Consider the following 23,752-nt stretch of genomic DNA (forward strand, 5'->3'; position numbering starts at 1 on the left):
GGCATTCGAGCACCCCGTCCAGATCCTCAGTATTGCCCCCTGACCCGTGTGTCCCCCTGATGCCACAGGCTCCACCATGGGCCCTGGTCCCCCAGTGGAGGTGGCCCCTGCGGGGACACAGAGGGAGCCGTTGGGAGCCGTGTAGAGCCGGTAGCCACACTCCAAAGGGACCCCTGTGCCAGACCCAGACGAGGCAGGGCAGCTGGGACGAGGAGGCTGCTGGGTCCTGGCCTGGTCAGCTGCAGGGGTGGCAGGAACCGTCTGGAGGGGGCACCGGGTGCCCAGGCGGGGCTCTGACTCACCCAGGGAGGAGGCTGTGCCCCTGCCATGGCTGCATGACCCTCCTCGACTCCAGGCACAAAGCGGCCATTGATCGTGCTGAGGGGCTCGTGCTCGGGAGTTGGACGGAGCTCAGGGGTACACAGGACTCAAAGGCTGGCGGCCTGCTTCCAGGGGGCACCAATGCAGAGGGCACCTTGGGCCCAGAGATGCCCGAGGGGCCAGAGTGGCCCAGTCTCCCGCGGAGACCATGGCTGCTCGGAGCTGCCTGTGGCCCAGTGAGGGGGTCCCCAGTGAGTCCAGTGCGTCCTGCTGGGGCTGTGCTCTGGACTGCGCCTCTCCTCGCTCCCGGCTCTGGGCCTAGCCAGGTGCCAGCTCCTTGCTGATGACGTGAAGGTGACAATGATCAGCTTTGACTGCGTGCACCTGTCCCCACGGAGGTACGTAATTCGTCACACTCGCCACGTCCAAACCGAGGGCCTGAGCACCCTGGGGAGTGGACTGAATGGTGCCCCAAAGACCCGCCCTGTTCTGGTGCCATGGAGGCCACCTTATTTGGAAAGCGCCTGGGCAGTTGCACTTACGGATCCTGAGATCACTGCCTGGGTGGGCCCTGTGCCCGTGACAAGTGTCCTTACCAGAGGTTCAGAGAGGAAGTCGCAGCCAGAGATCAGGGTGGCGTGGCCACAGCCAGGAGCGCAGAACCACTCGGAGCTGGGGGTGGCCCTCCACCTCCAGGGCCCCCTGCGTCACGGCAGCCGCAGGACCACACCTTCCAAGTCTGCAGCCATCTCCGCTGCTTGTCCCCATCCTGAGTGTCCCGTGCGCCTGGCTTTCCGTCAGCCCCTCCCGTCTGCAGGTCCCGGTGCTGTGCCTTCCACCCGTGCCGGGCCCTGCTGCCCCTCAGCCCCTCAGCCCCGGCCTTGCTGGGCTCCCCACGCCCCCACCCCTCACCTGCCCGATGCCTCTGCCCGGCTGCCGCAGACCCGGCATTCCCTGCCCAGCTCTGAAGTTGGGCCAAGACCCTGCAGCCATGTCCTTGGACTTCTGTGCCTCCAGAGGGCGCCCGGGGTGGCAGAGGGACTTGGGCCTGTGTTTTCCTGTCCCCTGTCACTTCCACACTGGGGTTGGCCCCTCTCAAAGGCTTCTTCTGTGCTGCCAGGCCGTGGGGCATCCACAGCGCCTTCATCTGAGGCCTGTGCTTGGGGCTCTGCATCCTGAATCGGGTCCCCTCCTTCCTCCCGGGGCTCCCATGCAGTGCCCCATGTGTCCCCCTCCTTCCTCCCGGGGCTCCCATGCAGTGCCCCACGTGACCTCCCTGTAGGACCCCTGCCCCAGGCTCCCCGTGAGCTTGCCCTTTGTCCTGACCTATGCCCAGGGCAGGCCCAGTGCCAGCCTCCCACCATTCACAGAAACTCCGTCAGAGGGCTCCTTGGAAATGCTGCCAAGCTCCGGGCACTGCCACCCGCCTGCGCTGACTGGAAAAGGGAGGACCGTGGAGCCAGGGCGAGGTTTGCAAGTGGCCCACTTACAGCTCTGCCCCTCGGCTCAGGGCTTGGCCCTTGGTTTGTGGCACCCAGGGTTTTTCTGTTTTCCCCCAGTCCTTGGTTGAACCCAGGGCCCTTTACCACCGAGCACATCCCCAGCCCTTTTTGATTTATTTTGAGAAGGGTCTCTCTGAGTTGCTGAGGTGGTCTCAGACCTGTGATCCTCCTGCCTCAGCCTCCCAAGGGGCTGGTATAACAGGCGTGGGCCACCACACCTGGCTTCCAGTGCTGGGGACAGACTCGGGGCCTAGGGCTGGGCATGTGCTGTCCCCTGAGCTGTGCCCCTAGCCTGTTTTCCTCTTCACTGGGGCTACATCCACTGGGGGCAAGATGGGAGCTGGGGGCAGTGTTCACGATGCTGCTCGAGCCCGACGCGCGGCGGTGAAGCCGGGTGGTGAACATTCCCGAGTCCTCAAGGCTTATTTCTTTGAAATGAGAATGGCCACAGCCCTCCCTTGGAGCTGTCTTGAAAGGCACAGTAGATGTTCGCCAGCTGTCGCTATCCCAGGGCGCAGAGCCCGGAGCCTTGTCCTCCCGCTCGCCGAGGTCCTCACCCAGCCTCCGCTCCTGCCTCCGCCTCCGCCTCCGGTGAGAGCTGTGGGGGGCGTGCAGTGTCCCTTTCTCTGCCGCTGGGTTCCTCCTGCTGACCCATCTTCCTCGTGTGTGTGACCTGGTTTTTTGATCTGTCCCCCTGGGGACCGGCACTCGGTTCTTTCCGTTTCTGGGCTGTTGTGAAGGTGCCTGTGGCCGGGCCTCTCCCACAGCCCCATGTCCTCCCGTTGGCATCGGCACCAGGAGTGGGGGCCGGGCGGTGGCCGCTCTGCTTGGACTGTTGAGGTCCTGGACGCGCAGGCTGCCCTCCCGCATCCTGGCCAGCAGTGTCACTTCTGTCTTTAGGATGAGAGTCGCTCCCACAGGGGCCAGAGGAGCCCTGCGCAGTGCGGCTCCTGCTGGTGGGCAGCGGCAGCGCCGAGGCGTCCCCTGCCTGGTGGCCCTCGCAGGTCTCCTCCTCCCGTGGGAAGCCTGGGCCGCCTTCCTGGCTACCTCTGTCCCCTGGCGCGGTTCCCCTCTGGACGGAGACACCGACCCTTTCCCACATTTCCTCCTCTCTCCGCCTCTGGGCCCTCTGCTTCCTTTCTAGGGGATCCCCAGCCCTATTTTGGGGTCGGCCACCACACCTGGCTTCCATGACCTCCGCCCGTTGTTGGAGCACCTTCCATTGAGCTCCAGTCTAGGCGCCCTCCGCGCCCTCCGCGCCCCTCTTGGGAGTCCTTGGTGTGTCACCAGCTGCCACCTCCTTCATCCCGTGTCGCTCCGTCCCCAACCCCGGCTGGCCTCGGGCGCGCTCCCACCCAGGCAGGAGGAGCATGTGCCGGGGCTCGGGGTCCACGGCTTCTCTGTGGAGGGAGCCCCCACCCGGAGCTGGGCAGTTGCCAAGTCTGTCTTCCGTCTCTCCTCGCGGACGTCAGGCTCCCGATGTCCCAGGAGGGCGTGGCGCTGGGTGGGGACCCTGCAGCTGTCCCTGCTCCTCCCCTCCCCTCCTCGTGAGCCCCAGCCTGGGCTTAACCCACCGTCCGGGAGCTTCCCGGGTAGCATGGGGGTTTCATCCTCAGATCACTTTTTTAAATTGCAGTAAAATGCACCTTACGTAAAATCAGTGCACAGTTCTGGGGCCTGTGAGCTCCCCACTGCGGTGCAGCCGTCACCGCCATCCATGGGTGGCACTTTCTCGTCTTCCCGGAGGACACAGTCCCCCTGGACCGCAAGGACCCCTCCCCAGCCTGACGACCTCCCTTCTGCTGTCCCCGACTCCTGGCTCCTTTCACGCCTCCTCCTAATTGCAGCCCCATCTACCCGGTCCCCACACTAGCCGGCCTGGTCCTCCACTTCCCCTTCTGGGTTCTGGGACCATGGGCTGGGGTGGGCCTGGGGCTCATGGTGGGAGGAGAGGGGGTGGGTAGAGAGGAGGGGAAGATAGGTGAAGGAGGCGTCTGAGGGACAGTTGTCACCAGGAAGAGTCAGGGCGGACGAGGGGCGTGTTCACGAGTCAGAATCTCCGCCTGCCCCACCGCGGGGATCGTTGGGAGCGAGGACCTGGAAGATCTGCATGTTCCTGGCTCTTGGCTCAGGGACGGGCGGCCTAGGGCGTCCTTCATGACGACTGTTCTGTCACCGTGACCTGCACAAGCTGCCCGGGAGGCCTGCGGCCCCAGAGTGCCGGCGCCGGAGAGCTCTGGGTTTTCCCGTGATGTCAGGCTGGCCGGCATCTGCCTGCGAAGGGTCTGCCCAACTCCCCGGGGACCTGCCGTGGCCCCGCGCATGGGCAGAAGCCAGGATGGCTGACCCACCGTGGGAGCCCCTTGTGCTCACTGGCCTCCTGCCGGCCAGCCGTCTCGGGCAGTGCCCGTGTTTATCTGATGGGATATTTTTCTGGGCCGCACTGGCCCTGACATGTGGTGCCCTCTGTGCTTCTGTGTCTCCAGCACAGGGTCGGGGGTCTGAGCTGGTCTTGGCGAGCCCAGTCCCCTGGAGCCCTGCTGGTTCTGGGGGAGCTGGGAGCCTGGTTCTGTCCAACAAACAGATAAGAGGAGGCCAGCTGGCCAGGTCCTTCCTTCTTTCTGACAGGAGAGTTACTTGGGGTGCTCTAGGGGCCCTGGCCTCTCTAATGCTTCCTGACGTTGAATGCAATTGGGACACGTGATGTCTAGAAACCTGCAGCCCTTTTGTGACTGTAAACATGCCAGTGGACCAAAGCCAGTGCCCAGAGGACAGCACAGAGTACGGAAGGGGCCAGAGCACAGGGCTGTTGATGGACCTGCCCTCAGGCCAGCTCCTTCCCACGGGTTTTGTTGTTGCGACCTTTCCGCAGCCACTCTCTGAGGTGACCCTACCCCGTGAGCCCATGGGTGGACAAGTTGGGATGGAGGACAGCTCTTTGTTTTTCCTAGAGTGGACAAGTGCCTTGATCTTTCTTATTTGCTGGGTTTTCTTTGTACTGTCCTGATTTCCCACCCAGACAATCTCCTAAACTGAAAAACCTCTTTTCATTGTTGCCATCAGTCCTCGCCGCCGACCACGCTGGCGAGATGAACTGGGTTCAGAAGAGCCGGCTGCAGTGTTAAGCCACGAAAAACAGGGAAGAAGCGAAGACACAGAAGCAGTCTTCGTGTCCAGGGTGGACGCTCCGAGGCCTTCAGGCCAGCCTCCATGTGCTGGGGCAGAAGCCCCCAGAATCTCTTTGTTTTAGTACGGGGACACGCGAAGGAGCCTCGATGGAATGTTCTTCACCAAGTAGGCAGGGGATAGGGTTCAAGAGGGTTGTCCAACCCCACTGGGGGACGCCCAAGTCCAGGGCCAGAGCAAGCTTCCTTGCTGAGTGAAGTTGGAGGCCCCTTGCTTTACACAGCGTGTGGCCTGCGCTGCCCGACCAGCACCCCTGGCTCACGGCTGAGAGGTGCTCAGCTCCTGGGAAGGCGGCCCCCGCACTCAGGAGCAAGTGGAAGGTGAAGGGTGACCTTCTCTTTACCCACCCCGTGGTGCTGGGACTGGCGGAGTGGCTCTGGTTGGGACCAGTCTCTGCCTGGCGCTCCTCTGCACTCCCTTCCCTCTGCATATCTGGAAATGCTTGGCTTCCTACTCTCAGGGGCGCGGCACTGAGAGCTGGCAAAGCTCTGCTGTGGGTGGGTGAGTTGCCAGGGACAGGAGTCTCCTGGGGAAGGCCCTGAGCACCGCTGTCTGTAGGTCTCATCTCCTGGGCAGGCCGCTTCCCATGTGATAGACAGGACAGTGTCCCCCAGTGACGTCCACGTCCTTCCCTGAGACCTGTGGATACGTTACCCACATGGCAAGGGGGACTGGATTGCGTAGGGGGCACAATCCCGAGTCAGACCTTCCCCCAGGGGCCGTGGCCCCTCCCACTGCACCTGTGCCACCCATGGCCGGCTCTGGGTGGCCCGGGCAGTGGGCACCTGCTTACTGCAGGTCACAGCTCAGCCCGAGGTGGAGCGTTTACCAGGGACCCACTCCCAGGCGAGGGTGCGGAACAGCCGGGAGTCAAGGCAGCCAGAGGAGGCACCGGCAGGTGCCAACCGAGGGAGCGGGCAGGTGGTGCCAGTCGGGCGAGGTGGACACAGGGCTAATGAGGGGAGGTCCTGGACCTGCCGCCAAAGCTCCAGCTCCTCCAGAAGACACAGCTGCATTTGTGCGTCCTAATGACATCGTCTCCAGACGAGTAAAGCAGAGTGGCAGCGTGAGGGGACCTTCTTTTTCATGCCAGAAGCCGGGTTGTTTCTAATGGATCGTGTTCTTTGTCCAGGTTGAATAGCGCCAGGGAGTCGGGGGGGGGGAGGGGGAGAGGAGGGGGGAACCTCAGAATCCCTCAACAGCTGGAGACTGAAGGCCAGTGCTGGCCAAGGAGGGCGGTGGGCAGCACGCACACAGGCAGACCGTCCTTCGTCTTCACACCTGTGTGCACACAGACCCCAGAGTCCCTGCAGGGCTGCGCTGTCCAGGGGGCTCCCTTGGAGCTGCCTGCAGGGCTGCTCCACCCTCCCAGACCTTGGCCTCAGGGACTGCCTGCCACGTGGGTGTTCTGCAAATGTGTCCTGAGCACTCTTTGTTGGTCATTTTCCCAGACCCAGGCACCGCAGTGACCAGTACAGGTGGTGAACACAGGAGCATGTACCTCTCAGTGATACTCTGGGATTGAAGCAAGTGGGAGGGCCCAGGAGGGCACGTCTGTGCGCATGTGTGTGTGTGTGTGCGTGTGCGTGCGTGTATGTGCGCACACCACCGGTCTCTTGGACGGTGGGCAGGAAAGGCCTCTGAGGAGGTAGCATCTGAGCCGTGACCTGAGGGGGTGAGGGCAGGGCTGTGCATGCTGGGGAAGGAGCATTCTGGGTGGAACAGCAAGTGCAAAGGCCCCGAGGTGTGGTGGAGGGAGGGAGTGGTGGAAGGAGGGTGAGGAGACCAGGCTCAGAGATGCACAGGAGTCCACACAGAAAGGCAGAAAGAGGTCCCCAAGGCAGGAGGAACAAAGTCACCCTGCATGCACAGGGCACAGTGAGCCATCGGGCCCCACACCAGGGAGAGCTACTCTTACATCATCAAGCACATATTAAATGCCTGCTGTATGCGTGGTCTGTGCTGGGAGCTGGCTACCCACTAAGGTTAGGGAGTATCTCCTGGGGACACTGGCCCAGTGTGGTGGTGGTCACTGAGGGCACACCCAGCTACACATTCCTGGCCTGCATCTGGGTGGAGAGGGCCAGTGCAGCCCTGCCTGGTCCTGGCGGACCCCGTGGCCTGGTGCCCTCCCCTCCAGGCCACCAGACCTCGCCCTGCCTCCCTCTGCCACCACTCAGCCAGGAGAAGAGGCCAGTGCAGCCTGCTCACTGCCACACCCCCGCCCTTCCCAGCCCCGCTGTGCCCTGTGCAGGCCATCTGTGTGGCTCAGATGGTGGAGCCACATTGCCAGCTCTCAGCTGGTCACCGTGCTGGACTCAGTGTGACCTACCCTGCATATGGAGCTGTCTCTGCCCTGGTTGTGACCAGCCCTTTCCCCAGGGCCCCTCCCCCAAGCCCAGGACCTCTCTCGTGCTCCAGCAGGCTCAGGGGTGGCGCCTGGTACGGGGCCAGCGCCAGGCTCGGACAGCCGCCTCCGGTGCTTGGCCCCCACCTCCTGGCCGTTGAGACTGATCCCAGGAGCCCACTCTGGGCTTCAGCCCCGGCCCTTCTTACTTCAGTTCGAGTCAGGGTCTCTCTAAGTGGCTGAGGCTGCCCTTGACCTGGCAGTCCTCCTGCCTCAGCCTCGGAGGTGCTGGGATGACAGGTGTGCGTCCCCATGCCGAGCCTGGCTGCTGAGACTTGAAACCACCCCAGTGCCTCGTGCACCCTCACCAGGTCTCGCTCCCCTTCACCCCCACGCCCAGCCACACTATTGGCCAGTGAAGTGACCACTGGATGCTCCGAGAAGAAAGGGGGAGCCGTGGGCTCAGGCCTCAGAGCAGGAGAGGGCGGCGTCTCAGGGCCAGGGTGTTGGGTGCTGCCCGCCCACCCCCTCGTTGAGGCCCAAGGAGGCTGACTCCCTTTCCTCCAGCGCGGGCACCTCCTGAAGGGCTCGGCCAAGCTCAGCACCAGGGCTCCCCCAGCCTCTGCCTGCCCCGAGTGCCCTGAGGAAGTGGACGGCGGGCCTGCTGCTGTCCAGGGCCCAGGCTGGGTGTCTGCAGTTGCTGAGTAGAGGCTGTGTCCACTGGGGTGGGTCCACCCTGTGGAGGACGAGCCTGGAGATGCCCAGGGAGAGGGACAGACGGGAACACAGGGGATGGCAGGATGACTGTGGACAGTCGCGTGGGCCACTGGACCTAGAGGACCACGCTAGACAGGGTCATGGTGGGTGTGAGGCCACCAGCATGAGGTCTGGAAGGTGGTGTCCATGGTGGAGCCCTGCTGCAGGGAGGTTCCAGGGCCCCTTGTGGAAGTACAAGGCCAGCGTGGTCAGCAGGAGGGACAGCGGCCAGGGCCTGGTGCACACCAGGGCCCACGGGCACGCACAGCCAGCTGGTGGTACCAGGTGGGTAGGGAAGAGGATGCGGAGACAGCGCCGGGCCCCGAGGGCCACCAACGGACTCTCCGTGTGGGCCAAGTGCTTCTCAGGCTGCCGTGTGGCGGATCAGGTGACTGTAGAGGAGGAGGGGGTCGGCCACCGCCGGGTTGAGGACCTGGATGCTCAGTGCGCCTCTGCATGCAGAAGCCCAGCAGCCACACCAGCTGCCCACTGCCCACTGCGCCCCACACAGGTGAAAATGGCCAGGGCGGGGCCGCCCCTGGGCCAGGTGGGAGGGCTTCTCCTCAGGACTGAGGAGCAGGGCGTCTGCCATCCCGGGGAAGGAGAGAGAAGTGAGGTCCTGGCCGGGCGGGCAGTGCAGGGCTCCTCCTCTGCCGGCGTCCCCAGCCCTGCACACTGCCGTGTCCCGGTGAAGGTCGGGATGGGGGTTGCGGGCACAACTGTCCCCCTCAGAGGCTGACGTCTCTAGTGACCAAGGGTGCAGTTTCTCATCTGTCCCCACCCAGCGGCACTCTCTGGGGATGAGGGTCAAGGCCCCTGGCCTGGGCACTGCCCTGTTCTGAGCAGCTCCTTCCTCCTCCCGCTCAGCGGCCCCTCCCCGAGGAGCCTCTGGACAGCTGCTGGGTTTTCTCACACGTCCAGCCCCTCCTTGGCCTGGCCCAGACCCTCTGGCCTCTCCTCTGGCCAGACCCCTCTCCCCTCCCGGGAGCTGTCAGTGCACCCCAGGTCCCTCCGCACCCCTAATTCAGGTTGTGAGCAGGGACCTCAGGGTGGCCCGGCATTTCCCTTCCTGGCCACGAGGATGGCCGAGCCCAGGCCAAGGCTGCTTCTCTGTACCAGCGATAGAACCCCCTGGGTCACTTGCTGCAGGCCCCCACCTGCTGTGTGTCACCGATGAGTCGGTTCCACTGAGCTGGCTGGTCCCCGGCCCCTCTGCACAGGCCTGCGTGGGGTGGGGATGCAGCCTGACCAGTCACCTCTCGGCCTGGGGACTCCCAGGGGGCGTGGGACGTGGAGCCCTTTCTGAGAGAGGGTCCAGACGGAAACCAGAAGCCAGACAGCCTGCAGGAGGAGGCCGCTGCCGCCCACCCACCTGGCTGCCTTCCTGGACAAGGCGCAGCCAGGACCCTCGGGGAATCTGACCTCTCAGCCTGGGGAGGGACGTGGCGGCGTCAGGACAGCTTGGCCAACAGCAAAGGCCCGGGCTGGCCTGCAGAGCCCCGTGCAGGGCGCCCTTCCGGCTGGTGTCACCCAGCTCCTCCTGCCCCCGGCCACCCCAGGGGCCTCTCTCACTGGATGCCAGCACCACCCGTCCCAGCGCCCGCTTCCTGGGAGGAGGGTGTCGAGTCCTGACGGCCTCTGGCCCTGCCCTGGTCTCCTCCAGGCCCCTCCGCGTTTGGAGCTGCACGTGGTCATCAGGGTGGGGACATGGGACACCGGAGGCCGGTCAGCCCCAGCACCCCAGGACGGCTTCTCACCCTGGATGTCCCGGGATGGCAATGCGTGTGACAGGAGGTTTCCAGGGACAGCCCCGGGGGAGGGAGCTGGGGTCGCAGCACCGTTGGGTCCCTCCTGTCCTGCCCACTCTCTAAGGCAGCTTTAGGGACCAGGCACTGAGAGAGTGGCCCTGGCTCCCTCCTGACTGGGGGACCCCACTCTGCCCCAGCTGCTCCTACCCCTCAAGAACAGCTGCAGGTCCCTCCGGCCTGGACCCACCAGAGGGAAACGCGGCTGGGCCTGCAGGCTGGCCTCTCGGCCTCCTTCCCACAGCCTGGGCCTGGGGTCTGGGCTACTCTGTCCCGGGGAGGAGGGGTCCAGGGAGGAGGGGCCACACTCACAGCTTGAGGCACCCCCCAACAGCCCTCCGCCCGGGGTCTCTGTTCCCGTCTCACAGATGCAAAACAGGCCAGAGCAGGAGGGGGTGGCCATGGGCCTCGGCCCTCTGCTCCGGGACTCGGAGGTCCTGTGGCCTGGCCTGCAGGCTTGGTCCTCTCTTGGAGGATCCATGTTGGAGGGCTGCCCCTGGCCAGGCCTGGCCTGCTCTGCTGTCCTTTGCACTGTGGGACCTCAGAGGAGGCCCGTGCTCTCACTCCTGGCCCCACAGGGTGGGGGCGACATGCCCCAGAGGCTGATGCCTCACCTGTCCTGACCTCCCCAAGAAAGCTGCCCAGGGGACAGGGACTGCCCACTATGGGCAGGGTCCCTGGCCACCAGCTCTGGCCACAGGCAAGGGCCACGAGGCTCGCCCCGCAGCGGGCAGCAGGAGCTGGGTGTCTGCTCCGTGGAAACTTCTGGTTTCCTGAAGCTTCTTCTAGGAAGGGAGGGGTGTCCGAAGAGAGGGGCTCCAGCCTGGGAATCCCCCGACTGGACGAAGCCCGCGTGGGCCGCCGCTGTCGTGTGACTGAGGGTGACCTTGAGACGTCTACAGAGACCGGAGACCAGCTGTGGCACACCAGCTCCTGGGGCTCAGGGGGGGGACGCGGCGGCAGGCAGAGGTGAGGAGAGAACCCCAGGCTCCTTGGTGGGCGTGGGCGGGCCTCACCCTGTGCTTCCTGCCCCGCAGCGTCCTTCCCTGGGAGCTGTCAGTGCCACCCCAGTGCACAGAGGGGAAACTGGGGGGACCAGAGGGGCCCCCTCTGCTCAACGGACCCTCATCTGTGACCACCAGTGCTTGGGCGCAAGTTCAGAACCTCTTCCCTTTTCATGGCCACGTGGTATTCCAAGGCTCCATAGACCACCGCGTGTTTTCCGTGCCTCCCTGGACGGTCTGCAGGTTGTCCTGGCTGTTGTAAGCAGCACACCGTGAGCACCGTGCACAAGCCTTGGGTGGCCTCCGTCCTCCTGGGTGGGAGGTGGACCCGAACTAGGCTGGAGAAGGTGGAGCCCCTTCTGACTCCCCTCCCGATTGTGTGCCCGCCCTTGGGACCTAGTGAGAGCCCTGCTGGCCTCCCTGAGCAGGGTGGGGTGTGTGTGGCCAGCCAGGGCCTCCCCAGCAAGGGAGCACCAGGAAGGCCACCAGGGGGGCTCAGCTGCAGCACGATGGCGGGTCGGGGGCTCAGAGGCCAGAGAGGACTGGGCGGGCACCTGCCATGGCCTGACTTCGCCTGAAGCTGAGTCCCTGGTCTCGTGGAGGGGATGGAGGGCAAAGCAATATTGGGGCAGCTGGGGTTGGAACGTCCCCTGGGGCTGACCTGGAAGAGCTCTGGCCTGGAGTGGGGACATGGCAAGTCCCAGCCCTGCCCCTCAGTGACGCTGTAGACTCCACCACTTGGGGGCCTTGTCCTGGTGCCATGAGCCGCCTAAGCCTCCCCCGCCTCCTGGCCTCCTGTGAGCGTCCACTGAGATGGGCAGGAGGAAAAGGAGGAGGCCTCTGTGGAGACTCGCACGGGGAGGACGAGGCTTGCTGGCCGCTGACAGGTGGTGTGTGGGAGCCTGGGGTGGGCGTGGGTGCTGGGCACAGGTGGCTTCCTGGGGGACCTGCCCCGACAGGGGACCCTCCTGGAGCAGAGCCCTGCATGCTGGTCCTGGTTGCTGGTGGTCACAGATGAGGGTCCGTTGAGCAGAGGGCCCCCTGTGGTCCCCCAGTTTCCCCTCTGTAACGTGGAACAGTCGTTACCCCGAGGGCCAAGGAGCTGGTGATTCTCAGCAGGCGCAGGGCCTTGCGGTGAGAGCGCCAGGGAGCGGTATCCTCGTCCCTGCCCGCACGCTGCCCTCCTGCAGCCCAGGAGCAGCGCTGACTGGAGGCTGCTGGCCTCTGCATGGTCTTACAGGTGAGTCACCCAGGCTAACTGGAGGCCAAGCACTGCCCAGCCCTAGAACAGACAGCGGTGCTGGAGGGGGTGGGGGGGGGTGGGTCTCGACACACAGGCAAGTGGCCGTCCGCCTCTGACTTTGGGGAAATGGTGGGACACTGTCTCCCTCAGGATTTACTCCTAGGACCTGTCCCCAGACACAGCCCAATCCCACTGTTCCCCTCTCAATGTGAGGTCAGCGTGAAGTGGGTCTGGGCTGACGCCACTCCTGAAACCGCAGTCCTCAAAGAGTTCTCCACTGACACAGGTTCAGGCAAGAGAAATGGCTGGTGACAAGAAATCCCAGGACCCAAAGAACTGGGAGGTGAGCCAGAGGTCAGACCCACAGAAACACGCTCCCTGGGTCCCCGGGCTTCCGCTCTGTCCCCCAAGTTCTGTGGGGCCCTCACTGGCTCACAGGGTTCCTGAAGTGGCCACCAGAGAGAAATGTTTCCTACTTTTCAAGCAATAAAAGAGAGGGCTGCAGTTGTGGCTCGGTGGTGGAGCACTTGCCCAGCCTGGGTGAGGCTCTGGGTTCCATTCTCACCACCACACCACATTAAAGAAGTAAAATGGAGATATCGTGTCCATTACAACTAAAACAATAACGATGTTTTTTTAAAAAAAAAGAAATAAAATAGAGGGTTAATAAAAAAATATAAGCAAAGAACAAGGAGTTTTATTAAAAGACCAAATAGAACACCTAGAAACTAGAACTCTAACTGAAATTTTTTTTTTAATATTTATTTATTTTTTCTTAGTTCTCGGCGGACACAACATCTTTGTTGGTATGTGGTGCTGAGGATCGAACCCGGGCCGCACGCATGCCAGGCGAGCGCGCTACCGCTTGAGCCACATCCCCAGCCCCTAACTGAAATTTTAAAATAGAACTTTAGTAGGTGGCTCAGGAGCAGATCAGACACAGCTAAAGAGAAGATTAGCAAGGTAAACAACTCTTTGTTTTCTGTTGCTAAAACTGAATACCAGAGTCTGGGTGATTTGTAAGGAATGAAGGTTTATTTAGCTCACGGTTCTGCAGACTGGGAAGGTCGAGATCAGGCAGCCAGAGCTGCTGAGAGCCTTCTTGCTGGTGGGGACTCTGCAGAGGACCTGGTGGTGCAGGGCATCCCACAGAATGTCCCAGCTCAGCTCTCTCCTCCTCTGCCAAAGCCACCATCCATGGGATCAGGGGCCTGCTCTTAGGGCCCCATGCAACCTCACCACCTCCCAAGGCTCTGCCTCCACCCCCCTGTGGGCTGCGTTCCCTCCACCCTAACCCCTCTCAGGGGGATCCGCGGTCGGCGTGGGCTTTGCCGTGGATGTTCAGACCATAGCCGGAGCAAAGCCCAGGGAGACCAGTAGTTGAGGGGTGCTCTTCAGAGCCTCCCGAGTAGAGATGGAGGCCTCAGGAGGCTCAGGGGAGCAGCAGGGCGTGTTCCACCACCTGCTGGACTTCACTGGCCCCGACTCAAATCCAGAGGATGGAGAGCTGCAAGACGGCCACCAGGGAGCCCTGAGCGCGGCACAGCCCCCGGGAGCTCCGCCAAGCTTCGGTGGCAGCAGTGCTGCTGGTGACCTCCTTGGCTCTGGGCTCCACGTGACGGGCTGCAGAAGGCCAGTGTCCAGCGTGCGGCTGGGCGGAGGAAACAGTCCCTTGAGGCTTCACCCCTGGGTCCCCTGGAGATGGAGGATGGAGGCAGCTGGGGATCAGGGGGGAACCTGGGAAGGAATTTCCTTGGAGAAGCTGCTGCTGCCCACGGTCCCCCCACCAATCTGGGGGCAGCTGCAGTTCTGAGCCAGTGAGGGGCTCCCGGGAGCTGTGGGAGAGCTCTGGAATGGGATCCACACACAGGGCCGCGTCTCACTCACAGGGGAGCCCAGAGGGCAGGAGGGGCTGAGCCAGGCTTTGGCACTGGGGCCAGGGAGGCTGCTGTGTGGGCCCAGACGTGGCTGTGGGAGGGAGGTGGCCAGGTGGATCTGTCCACTGGACCGCTTCAGCAGGAGAGGCTGGAGGGGAGGAAGGAGTCCCAGATGGAGACGCATCACCGGGAAGGGCTCTGGGAGGGAGAGTCTGTGTTCGCTGTCTGCCAGGCCGGGACTGCTGCGCTGGGGTCTGCAGGCTGGGCAGGGCAGCCCTGGGCCTGCCATCCATGCATGGCCGCTCTACTTGTCAATCTTCTGTTTCTTGTAAGAAAGTACCTGAGGCTGGGTGCTTTATACCCCAAAGAGGCTTATGTAGTTCATGGTTCTGAGGCTGAAAGTCCACACAGCTTGGTGCCAGCCGTCGAGGGCCGCGTGGCTGTGTCACCTGGTGGATGGCATCACAGTGGGAGCCTGTGAGAGGGGAGATCACATGGCAAGACGGGAAGCCAGCGAGTGGGAAGGGCGGGCTTGCTCTTTTAAAACAGCCCTCTCTCCAGAGCCAACCAGGGCCCCAAGAAACTCCCTCATGCCCACCCTAACCCCTTCCTGAGGCAGCACCGTGACCTCAAGAACCCCTTCGAGGCCCCCCTGAGGCTGCACCAGAGACCAACTCCAAGCAGGTGGACCCAAGCCCACCCAAGCATGGCCACCTGCTTCTCCAACGCCCGGGGAGATGAAGCACTGGCCACCCACGCTCGGGCCCCGGGCCCCACCTCCCTGACCCACAGGGCTGTGCCGGGAGGTCACAGTTTGCCATGCTGACTGCCACCCGAGGCTGCACGTCAGTTTTGGAGTCGAGGCTGTGCTGCGACTTTGGCCACCAGGTCACGTTCACGGGAGCAGGACCGTCCCCGAGGCAGGCTGAGTTTGCATTTGTCCCTGCTCCCCTTGTCTCCCAGGTCAGCGTGGCTGCCACCGTGAGCCCTGTCCCCAGGGCCAGCTTGGAGCGGGCAGCGACTGCTTGCTGGGGGATCTGATGGCATCACTGCAGTTGGGTGGGGGACAGGGTGGGATGGTGTCCACCTCACAGACAAGGAGCTGGTGCTTGGGAAGCTGGGGAGCCTGCCGGTGTCCGCGCGCGGGGGACGGTGGGCCTCCTATGTGGTGCTGTCCCACCTCTGCCCTGAGGCAGAAAGGGCTTCCTGGGCCTGCCCAGGGTCCCCTGACAGGGCTTAGCTGGCACGCGCCCACACCCCAGCCTCCATGGGAGCTTTCAGGAGCCGCGCTGGGTGTGAGGGTCCTCAAGGGAGCCTGAGGCCAGCCTTGCAGGGTGGGGACAGTGCTCTCTGTCCCACTGTCGCTCAGGGCCTGCTGCCCACCCAGGACATGCAGGAGCAGAGAGGACTCGGGACCCAAGTGACGGTGACGGAGCTGGTGGCGGGCGTGTAGGGAAGTCTCCGGGTCCCAAGGCCAGAGTCTCCAGCTTTGCTCCACGTGGCAGTCCTGAGGCCCGGGGCGGGGGCCGGGAAAGGAGGCCACCAGGATGGGGATGGAGGCAGAGAGTTGGGGTGACCAATGAGGAGATGGTGGAGGGCAGCCTCCCAGCTGCAGGTGTGGGCAGGGAGAGATTCCAGCTGGACCGAGTGGGTGCGAGTGGCCATTCTCAGAGGGACCTGTGGGTGGCCAGAGGAGCTGGGGGTGAAGCAGGCGCCCCTGGGCCCGACAGGCTGGGGGCAGGGCTGCCGGGCAGCTGGCACCACACAGAGCCGCTGGGTGGGTGCCCTGCTGTCCCCACCTGGCGGTTCCTGGCCACTGAGCAAGTGCAGGGTCCCACGAGTTACCATCTTGACCATGAACAAAAGCAAGATGGGATGTTAGAACCCGGGCTTCCCTGCCAGCCGCCCAGACCCAGAGGGACGGGAGCCAGGTGAATGCAGGGCGGTGGGGCACCAGGAGGTGGCAGGAGAGCAGGCTGATGGTCACGGAAGGCAAAGAGGTCCCCCTCAGGGGGTGCCCTGTCCGAGTGCTGGGCAGTGTCAGCCCTAGGACGCTCACCTGGAAAGGGGTGGCCATCCCCAGGAGCTGGGCTGGGGTGGGGAGGAGACCGAAGGCAGGAAGGGACACGCGGACAACAGGGATGAGCCATGGGATAGTCCAGGGTGATCCACGATGAGAATTGCATCTCGAGACCCTTCACCGGACAACATCTGGGTGTAGGTCGGGGTGCTCCAGACAGCGAGGGACGGGGCTGTCTAGTGCGTCTCCGCATCTGCCCATCATGGGAACTGGCCCCTGCGGTGAGGGCGGCCTGTTACCCACCAGCTTCAGGCTGGAGAACAGGAAAGCGGGGCGGAGGGGGCGGGGCGGAGGGGTGGGGACAGAGCAGGGGGTGGGGCGGGGCAGAGGGGGTGGGACAAGGGGTAGGGCAGGGCAGTGGGGGTGGAGCAGAGGGTGGAACAGAGGCGGCTGGACAGGGGGCTGGGTGAAGGGGTGGGGACGGATCAGGGGGTGGGGCAGGGGCAGAGGGGGGCTGCAAGACAATCTGAGTCCAGAGGCCTGAGATCCAGGAGCCACGATGTCCAAGGGCAGTGTCACGGCTCAAGAAGAGAGTCCACGTTTCCGCCCAGTCACTGTGTCCTAGCCCTCGGTGGTGAGACGAGGCCCACCCACCTCAACTAGGACCCGTCAGTTCTTCTTTCCTCCTCCACCAACTCCAGTGCTCTTCCAGAAACACCCTCCCAGACACACCACTAATCACGTGGTACCAGCTACTTGGCCACATTCGCAGGTCCTGGGGATTGGGACGTGGACGAAGGTTTTGGGGACGATGGTCCAGTCCAGGGCAGTGTCGCCCCCATGAAGTAGGAACCACGTGAGCGGCCAGTGCAACGCCGGCAGGGAAGGAGCCTCTTGTCCACCTGTGGTCGGCACTTACCCCTGCCCCAGGGAGCCACCCCAGGGCCTGTCGGTGAGGAATTCCCTGTGTGAGTGGACAGTCTCTGTGACACCCTCCCCCCACCCCGAGGACCCTGCAGGAGCACAGCCCCATGGTTTATTCAGTAAGGGGAGCAGGCGAGGGCACCTGCAGGAGGGCCCCTGCCCGAGGCCGGCTCCCAGGGAATGTTCTCGGTCCCCTGCCCGGAGTCGGGCCTCAGGCCCTCTGTTGGCTTCCAAGATACACCATCTCCCAGGGGACCCCGCGGGTGGGGGACGGCGCTGTTCACTCTTGTGCTGATGAAGAGCAACACTAGGAAGGGAACAGAAATCACCCAGAATCAGCTTTTTTGGGCCATTTTTCCATTAATCAATATTTTCCATCTCTGTTCCATTAAAGCAGATGAAAAAAAATATTCTGCTCTTTCAATTTAGCTTTCTTTTCTTTTTTTTTTTCAATTTTTCAATTTGTTTTAATTAGTTATACATGACAGTAGAATGCATTTATGCACTTGGGTATATCATACATAGATGGGATATAATTTCTCATTTTTCTGAGTGTACATGTTGCAGAATCATATTGGTCATGTACTCACATTTATACACACAGTGATAATGACTGTTTCATTCTACTATCTTTCCTATCCCTACATCCCCTCCCCTCCCTCCATTTCCTTCTACCTAATCTAAGGTAACACTCTTCTTCTCTAGTGTCCCCCGCCTTATTGTGAATTAACATCCACATATTAGAGAAAACATTCAGCCTTTGGTTTTGTGGGATTGGCTTATTTAGCTTAACATTCTCCAACTCCAAACATTTACTGGCAAATGCCATTGAATATATATTCCACATTTTCTTTATCCATTCATCTATTGAAGGACACCTAGGTTGGTTCCATAGTTTAGCTACTGTGAATTGAGCTGCTACAAACACTGACATGGCTGTGTCACTGTACTATGCTGATTTTAAGTCCTTTGGGTACAAACAGGAGTGGGATAGCTGGGTCAAATGGTGGTTCCATTCCAAATTTTCTGAGGAACCTCCATATTTCTTTTCAGAGTAGTTGCATCAATTTGCAGTCCCACCAGCAATGTGTGAGTGTACCTTTTCCCCCACATCTTTTCCAACATTTATTGTTGCCTTTATTCTTGATGATCACCATTCTGAGGGGAGTGAGCTGAAATCTTAGTGTAGTTTTGATTTGTATTTCTCTAATTGCTAGAGTGTTGAACACTTTTTCATATTCTAGTTGATCAGTTCTATTTCTTCTGTGAAGGGTCTGTTCAATGCTGCTGGGAAAAGTAGAAATTCATATGTAGCAAAGTGAAATTAAACCTCTATCTCCCATGCTACACAAAAATCAAATCAAAGTGGATCAAAGACTTAGGCACTAGAACAGAGACCCTGTGCCTAATAGAAGAAAAAGTAGGCCCAAATCTTCACCATGTCGGCACAGGGTCTGACTTCCTTACCAAGACTCCTAAAGTGCAAGAAGTAAAATCAAGAATCAATAAATGGGATAGATTCAAATTTAAAAGTTTCTCCTCAGCAAAGGAAACAATCAATAATGTGAGGAGAGAGCTCACAGATTGGGAGTAAATCTTTACCACATGTACCTCCAATAATGCATTAATCTCCAGGATATATAAAGAACTGAAAAAACTTAACACCAAAACAACAAATAACCCAATCAATAAGTGGACTAGCTTTCTTTTCTTTGAACAAATAGAAGTTGGCTATGTCCTCAAAGACAGGCCACGGTGCCATGCAGAGCAGCCGTCTGAGTTTTAAGATGCAGGCCACAGAGAAGGACATTGAGCCCCAGGCCACCCCAAGCCTGGCTCCTCGATGGCCGACGGCGTCTCTTTCTTCTCCCTGTGTCCTCACAGGGTCGTCTGTGTGCATTTGTGTCCTGATCTCTTCTTCCAATGGGACCCTGGTAGGACTGGATTAGGGCCCCCCCTAGGAACCCTTTAATGGGATCCCCTCTTGATCCTAACTCCACAGCTAACTCTGAGGTTCTGGGGGTCAGGACTTTTTTAACAGGAGTGTGGGGGGGATTGGGGTTCTCTAGAGGAGAATGTGCACGTGTGATTCAAAAGGGGAAGCGTTAGCCTGGCTCGCGGGGTCAGAGGCTGGACGGTCCACCATGGCCCTCTGCAGCTGCTGAGCTGGAGGAACTAGTAGCCATTCTGTCCAAGAAGCTGGAGCCTCAGAACAAGATGGACCAACACTGCAGCCTGTCCAAGACTGAAGACCTGGAGGAGCCCGCCGAGCCGCCACGAGAGTCCACGCTGGAAGAGGGCAGGGGCCCGGGCCTCTCAGTCCATCAAGTGACTTCCATCACAGGGACACGGCTCACCTGCAGAGCCTCGGAGCAATAGGGGAAAGATCAGGATGTCAGAGCGTCTGGGGCCCCTCAGTTAAGGTCCCTAGGCACAAGCCAGTCTCCAAGGTGGGAAGGAGAAAGCTCCGGAGGGGCCCCTTCCGCCCCGCCCTGCAATTCCAGGAGCTAAGATTCAAGTGACCCCACTCACGGGAGCCCTGAGTCCCCTGCTGACCTGGGAGGGTCCCTAGGTGGACACGTTCTGCCCGAGGAGCTGGATGGTGTCCCCCATGAGCGCCATCTGTGCCCTCACTGGGACCTGGGGGAGGAGGGAAGGGCGGGTGGGATTTTAGTGGAGACATGGAAATGGAGGCTGAGTAGAGCGCACCGTTCGTAAACACAGAAGGCTCGTTTTTAAGCCGCACCCACAAGGAACAACACAACCCTGCACACAGGGAGGTGGCCCCACGTGGCTTCCAAGCTACGGCAGGTTTGCAATGAAGGACAGCTGTGACCATCACCTGACTTTAGTAAACAGGGGGTGTTCTTCCACCTTGTGTTGATAGTTCCCTGTGACATCCTGATTTTCTTGGCTATCAATTGTCCTTCGATGGTCCCCACCGTCACCTGTGGGCGGTATACAGGGTTGGTGATTGCTCGGAGGCGAGATTCAGCCAGTTCCCATGGCGCCTCACCCCGGGATCCTGCCTGCAGTGGGCGTCCTTCCTGGGCAGGGGGAGGAGTGCCGTGGCCCTGTGCTGATTTAAGACCCGCTTCCTCCCCAGGGCCTGGGCTTTGATCCAGGCGGGCGGGCATTGGTGGAACGTGCACCTGCCACCAGGGATCATGCATTCAAGGGAGCTGGTGGCCACCAAGCCCCAAGCCTGGCCTGCCAAGGTCCAGGGCTACTCGCTGCAGAGACGAGCCCCAGGTGATTCTTGGTGTGTGTGTGTGTGGGGGGTCTGACTGCAAAGCTGGCTCCAGAGATAAGTGTTCAGCTCCATGATCACCTGGGGCAAAGTACATGAGCCTAGTCCAAGAGGACCCCGGTCCAATTTGTCCAGCAACAGTCAATCCCAAGAGTTTTAAGGTACAAACTTAGGAAAAGGAGGTGCCACCCTCTTCTGGTGAAATGAAACCTGAGCCGTAGGAGCCCATTAGCCATCGGAGGGTGAGTACCTGCCTGAGCATCAAGTCCAGAGGGAGATCGGAGCTTCAGGAAAGGAATATTCCTGATAACACTGTCTGATCACCTGGATCCACCCATGCCTGAAGCCATGTTTGAAGATTTTAGTTACTAGAACCAGTGAGTTCCTCGTCCCTTTTATCCAGTTTGACTTCATTGTCCTTTGCTTGCGCCCAGAGCATCTACACTTGCAGTTCCCCAAATGACAATAACCTGTGGATGTTTGGGTCATGACCAAGCCTGTGTGACTTAAAGAAAAAATAAAAAGACGACATTCATCAGAAGCATGTCGGGGAGGGGCTGTTCTGCTGGTGCCTGGAACCCTCTGGAGAGATATTCTGCAGGTCAGAAGTGGCCAGGACGCCTCTGGCAGGCATTTGTGCTCTTGGGTTCCAGAGGCGGAAGCCTGAGGTGAGGGTGGGCCGGGGGAGAACTTCCGGTTCCCTCTTTCTGCAAGGACAGATGCGTGGTCTCTGGGGGCCAGGCCTTTCTCTCCCTAAGTGCTCAGACATGTTTGTTGAAGGAATAACAAACCCACCAGGCTGAGAATCCAATGGGGCTTCGTCGCCATCCTGCAGTGCGCTACCCTTGTGCTCAGCCAGGCCCCCACAGATGTTCGAGTTCAGGGATTACAGAAGAGCATGTGAGGGTTGTTTAATGTTCCTCCAAATCAGCCTCCAGGCTAGAAAACAACAACAACAACAACAAAACAACAAAGGCCCGAGTTTCAGTCCGGATCCCAAAACAAGAGACAAGAGGTTGACTTGTCTGCTGTCAGCTTCCGCATCCAGTGCTGTTGGAAGCAGCCCACGGCCTGTGGGCCCAGGCCTCCACAGCCTCCTCCTCTGTGGGCATCTATTGCAGGAGCCCCACTGCCCAGCTGTCCTTGGCTGACCCATGGGTCCTGCTGATCATTGAATTGCGTCCCTCCAGTTTCCACCCAGGGACAAAGTTGGTGGACCCAAGGCTTCTTGATCAACAGGCGGGGGCAGCCAGGCACAGTGGCGCACACCTGTCATCCCAGTGGCTCAGAAGGCTGAAGCAGGAGGATTGCAGGCTCAAGGCCAGCCTCAGCAACTTAAGGAGACCCTGTCTCAAAATTAAAAAAGAAAAAATACAAATGGCTGGGGTGAGGCTCAGTGATTAAGCACCTGGGGTTCAATCTTGGTACCAAAAAAAAAAAAAAATAGGTACGACAGTGAATATTTATTTAGGACGTGACAAGAAACCCCAACAAATGACCAGTTTTTAAAACCTGACGAATGTCACAAATAATGCAACACACAGGAAATCATCTGTGGCCTGACGGGGGTGGTGACAGTTGCCGAGCACAAGGCCCTGGGTTCCGTCCCCAGGATGGAAAGAAAAGAAATGACCTATGATTTTTTTCTTCCTTTTTAGCTTCATACTTCCCATGTGTCAACAGTTTTGATCATTTTTCACAGAGAGAACTGAATTGTCATTTAATTTAAAAATCTGTTTTAGTTGTGGATGGACACAGCGCCTCTATTTATTCATCTGTTTCATGTGGTGCTGAGACGGAACCCGGGGCCTCACATGTGCTGGGCAGGGCTCTCCCGCTGAGCCCCGGCCCTCACCCTGTCATTTGATTTTTAGACGCATGGTTGGTCAGAATTTGTTTTGTGCTTTTAAAAATGTTTCGTGCCTTCCCTAGTTTCATTTCTGGTGATGTCCTAGACATCGTGGGGCTGTCTCAGATTTGGGAAAACCTGTATCGAGCTTTTTGCTTTTTCCCAGATGGGGCAGTGGGGTGGTTGGATTCTCCTGGACGGTGACTGGTCCCAAGCCGTCTTTGACCTGAGCCACCCCATGGCCGGCTGTCTGCGGACGCCTGGCTGCCGCAGAGGGTCAGGGCTTCAGGTTGTCTTCCTGGACGTCAGATCAGCAGGACAACCTAGGGTTCCCCGTCTGTTGGCGGAAGGACTCCTCTGCTAATGGTGTCACTGACCCCCGAGGGTCTGCAGACCTACTCTGCAGGTGGACTCTGGCCTGACGAATGGATGGCTTTGGGTTCCCATCTGCTCTCCATCTCAAAGAGGAACCTCTTTAGATTTCGAGATTCGTCCTTCTCCCTCTGCACTTCCTCTTAGTCCCTTAATAACCAAACACACCGGAACAGGAGGAAAGGGGCCCCCAGGATGCCCAGGAAAGGGCAGACCTGCCCCTGGCGAGGCGCCGATGCCCGGGTTAGGTTCCCGTCCAGACCTGCCCCTCTGTTCAGCTTGAAGGACAGACAGACCTCCAAGATGGCCATCCAGGGACTCAGAGCAGGAAGTGGGGGGCCGTGAGTGCTGCATGTGATGGAGACGTGGCATCAGACACCCCTGGGTGGGGGCTCTCAGGTACACTGGTCCCCTGCTCTGGGGTCCTCCCTGTCCAGGTGTCCTGGTCCTTCAGGCCTGAGCAGCCCCTGCCTCCTCCGCGGAGTCCCCAGCCTTTCCAGCTCCCTCCCAGGGCTCTCTGGTCCCTTATGGCAACTGTGGCCCTTGCTGCTCTCCGCACTCTGATGGGGACCAACCCAGCAAGGGAGAGGCCCCGTCTCCTGCTGCCCTAAGGTACAAAGTCTTTTCCCTTGGCCTCTTCTCTCCCGGTTATGTGAGTGTCCCTGGCCCCAACTCCCCCCTGAGGCCACCGCGTGCCACCCTGGCTGTGGGTGGAGAATGCTTGGCCTGACAACCACAGGGGTTCCAGGGAGGAGTCCCTGGGCAGGACAGCCGGGCGAGCTGGCAGGGGAGGCTTGGCTTAGGGTGGAAGTAGGTGGCTTTGGGACTGTTCATCTGGCTCAGGCCACCGCAGAGAGCACCCTCCACAGACCACAGTCGGGGGCAGACAAACCCAAGCTGCTTCATCCTTCTTATTCTGCTCGTTTTGTTTTATTTTTAGTGGACACATCATACCCGCACAGGTTTCTGGGTGCCTCTTGGCGTGTGATACACGTGTACTAACCAGGTCAAGGTAAGGGGCAGTCCCATCAGCTAAACATCTATTCTTCCCGCTGAGACTCAGAATCCTCTCTTCCTGCTCTTTGTAAACAGACAACCCACGATTGTCTACCCAGCCGCCCTGCTGTGCATGCAACTCCAGGACTTGCCCAACCGGGCAACTGGAACTTTGTATCCACTGACCACCCAATCCCGCCTCCCCGCCTCCCCCGGCCTGCCCCGGCCTCCCCACCTCAGCCCCCACCCCCTCTCTGCTTCTAGGAGCCGGACTTCTTTAGATCCCCCAGTAAGTAGGAA

The 23,752-nt window shown here is 60.4% G+C and overlaps 1 long non-coding RNA gene across 1 annotated transcript; it reads left to right on the plus strand.

The window, feature by feature from the left end:
- The first annotated feature begins 6,182 nt into the window (after positions 1–6,182).
- Positions 6,183–23,702, plus strand: LOC308642171. Its single transcript, XR_014020491.1, has 5 exons — positions 6,183–6,312; positions 6,353–12,161; positions 12,451–12,507; positions 22,894–23,068; positions 23,397–23,702. It is a non-coding gene; the product is annotated as an uncharacterized lncRNA (long non-coding RNA).
- The last annotated feature ends 50 nt before the right edge of the window (positions 23,703–23,752 follow it).

The sequence above is a fragment of the Spermophilus citellus genome (assembly GCF_964194105.1).
Source record: "Spermophilus citellus genome assembly, chromosome: 2".
NCBI lineage: Eukaryota > Metazoa > Chordata > Mammalia > Rodentia > Sciuridae > Spermophilus > Spermophilus citellus.